Below are 3,517 nucleotides of genomic sequence, written 5' to 3'. Positions count from 1 at the left end.
GCAGAGATGGGAGGGCAAAGAAGCCAGCTTGTGAACTCCAGCTTGTCTTGGGTGGTCCAGAATTGCTTCCCCAAGGTCTATGCAAACTGTAGGGAGGACTGGTGTCCAGAATGTGAGACGGAGAAAAGACATCTAATTCACTAAAATTCTTTTTGAAAAATTAAGGAAACGCTAAGTTCTGGTCTGGACCTATACAAAATCATGAAGTTCTTTTCCACACACACAACCCCCACATCTTTCAGTTCCCTTTATGGCTCTAAGCTGACCTCCTTGATCCCTCTGGCAGCTCCTAAGCCCTCTTGGCACTCCTCCTATCAACATCTGCTCTTAGTGCCAAGGTTGAGTGGCACCGAGGTATGAATGACTCAGAGGATAGCGTTGTAATTTGGTTGACTGATTATGGTACACATTCAAAACATGTTTTACAGTTATTTTACTATTAATAAAATTCAAAACCTTTTATTTATTGATTGATTTGTTTGTTTGAGACAGGGTCTCCCTCTGTAGCCCAGACTGGAGTACCACATCATATGGTAACTCTACATTTCACTTTTTGAGGAGCCACTATACTGTTTTTCACAGTGGAAAGCATTCCCACTGTATAAGTGAGGTTCTAATTTGTCAACAGTCTCTCTAACACTTGTCATTTTCTGTTTTTGTTTTTATAATAGCCGTCCTAATGGGTGTGAAGTGAAGTGGTATCTCATTGTGGTTTTAACTTGCATTTCTGTAATGATTAGCAGCGTTAAACATCCTTTATGTGCTAATTATCCATTTATATAATTTCTTTAGAAAAATGTCTATTCAGGTTCTTTTTAATTTTTTTTTTTTTTTAAGAGACAAGGTCTCACTCTATTGCCCAGACCAGAGTTCAGTGACATGATCATAGCTCACTGCAGCCTCAAACTCCTGGGCTCAAGTAATCCTCCTGCCTCAGCTTTCTGAGTAGCTAATAGTAAAGGCACCCACCATCATGCCTAGTTAAAGTTTTCTAGTTTCCATAGAGATAGGGTCTTGCTATGTTGACCAGGCTATTGGCTAGTTTTTAAATTTTGGTTTAGGGCTAGGGTCTGGCTGTATTGCCCAAGCTGGTCTCAAACTCTCAAGCTCAAGTGATCCTATCTGAGCTTTCCAAGTAGCTAAGACTACAAATGCATGCCACCATGCCTGGCTAATTTTAATAATAATAATAATTATTATTTTTAGAGATAGGGTCTGACTGTATCACCCCAGCTGGCCTCGAACTCCTAGACTCAAGTGATCCTCTTGTGTCAGACTCCTGAGCAGCTGAGATTATAGGTTTGAGCCACCTTGCCCAGCTATGCAGGTTATTTGACCATCCATTATCTTAAAACATTATGCCATCATTGTTGATATCCAGAAAAGTTAGAATTTGAGAAATCCTTATCTTTCCACTTCCTGTCTGTATTGTATCTGAGCTTATGTTGCTCAGGTAAATAAGATATTTACCTGAAGTCCCTGAGTAACTACAAAAACTTTGATACCAAAATCAGTATCAGCTTTCTCATAGAGGACAGTATATTGAGGTCAATAGGTGCCGATGGCAGAACTTAACTGAGCACTTACAAAGGACCAGCTTCTTCATGTAGTCAATGATTCGACTCTACAAGCCCCAGTTTAGATAAGTACTATCACTATATCAATCGTGGGAGGTGAGGTGTCATTATTCCTAATATGTAGGCAAGGAAACGGAGGCAAAAAGGGTTTAAAGTATCTTGCTTCTGGTCATCCAGCTAATAAATGACATTCTAGGATTTGAACCCAGCTTCCAGGGCCATCTGGAAACCATCCCCTAAAAAAAAAATCACCTCCCAGGAACTCACTGATTTTTTTTTTCTGAGATAGGGTCTCACTCTGTTGTCCAGGCTAGAGTGCAATGGCACAATCTTGGCTCACTGCAGCCTCTGCCTCCCAGGTTCAAGCAATTCTCATGCTTCAGCCTCTGGAGTACCTGGGATTACAGACATGTGCCACCACACTTGGCTAATTTTTGTATTTTTAGTAAGAAATGGGGTTTTGTCATGTTGGCTAGGCTGGCCTTGAACTCCTGACCTCAGGTAATCTGCCCACCTTGGCCTCCCAAAATGCTGAGATTGCAGGCATGAGCCACCCTGCCCAGCTGGAACTCAGCAATTTTTTTTAAAGGTCACGTATGATGTTTTCCTGGATGAGCAGAGGCTAGAAGTGTGGACCACACTGCCACATGCAGGTCCAGGGCATGGATGAGATACCACATGCCCAATATCCCAGTGTGAAGGTGAACAGAGGCTGTAAGTGATGTGAAGCCAAGATCCAAGGTGGCATTTCACAGGCAATGCTAAGAAATCAAGTGGACAAGGCTGGAATCGTGGGAGGTGAGGTGTAAAGCCTAAACAGAGAGAGAAACAAGAGAACCCTCAAGAAGGGACCGGCACAGCAGGCACCAAAGTAGCACAAATACTGGGACATGCAGGCTGCCACTAAAGTGTTCTTTAAAAAATGATTAAAATGGACAGGGCAAGATGTCTCACGCCTGTAATTCCAATACTCTGGGAGGCTAGGTGGGCGGATCACTTGAGGTCAGGAACTAGAGACCAGCCTGGCCAACATGATGAAACCCTGCCTCTTCTAAAAATACAAAAAGTATCCAGGTGTGGTGGCAGACGACTGTGATCCCAGCTACTTGGGAGGCTGAGGCAGGAGAATCGCTTGAACCTGGGGTGGAGGCTGCCGTGAGCTGAGATCACACCACTCCACTCCAGCCTGGGCAACAGAGCAGGACTCTGCCACAAAAAAAAAAAAAAAATAGAAGAAGAGAAGAGAAAATACATTTTGCAATGTGAACCTTGAGAGGTTCTGAATGTTCACATTCCATTTTCAGAGTTCAAATGGTCAAGAAAACCTCATAAAAACAAAAACTCCAATTAAACATTTGCTGGTCCGTTTTTCTTTTTTTCTTCTGATTTGGGTCATATCACAACCCTCATGCAACTAGCTGGAGTAACCACTGTCCCTGGCCTAACTCATTCTGGGCTTTCCAGAGTCACAATCAGGTGGCTTTTGGGCACAATGCTAGGCACTGCCTGTTTTTGGTAGTTCTAAGGTGGATGTTTTGGCAAGTGTGGTGATTTGTGTCCATATTTCAGCTGGGACCATTGCTGCAGAGGTCTTTGTTCAGCGTGATTTTCAGCAGGCCTCATACCACACTCTCAATTTACCCATTCATAAATATTCAAGCTCTGAGCTAGGTTCTAGGGATTCTAGGTCAGAGTTCCTGCCCTCAAAGAGCTCATGATCTAGGTATTTTTTAGAAAACCAAGGTCAGCACGGTAGCTCACACCTGTAATCTCAGCACTTCGGGAGGCCGAGGCGGACAGATCATGAGGTCAGCAGATCGAGACTGTCCTGGCCAACATGGCGAAACCCCTTCTCAATTACAATATAAAAACTTAGCCGGGCGTGGTGGCACACGCCTATAATCCCAACTACTCTGGAGGGTGAGGCAGGGGAATTGCTT

The sequence above is a fragment of the Callithrix jacchus genome, chromosome 2, assembly GCF_049354715.1.
Source record: "Callithrix jacchus isolate 240 chromosome 2, calJac240_pri, whole genome shotgun sequence".
NCBI lineage: Eukaryota > Metazoa > Chordata > Mammalia > Primates > Cebidae > Callithrix > Callithrix jacchus.
The sequence above is the reverse complement of the archived record's forward strand: the minus strand, read 5'-3'. Positions refer to the sequence as shown.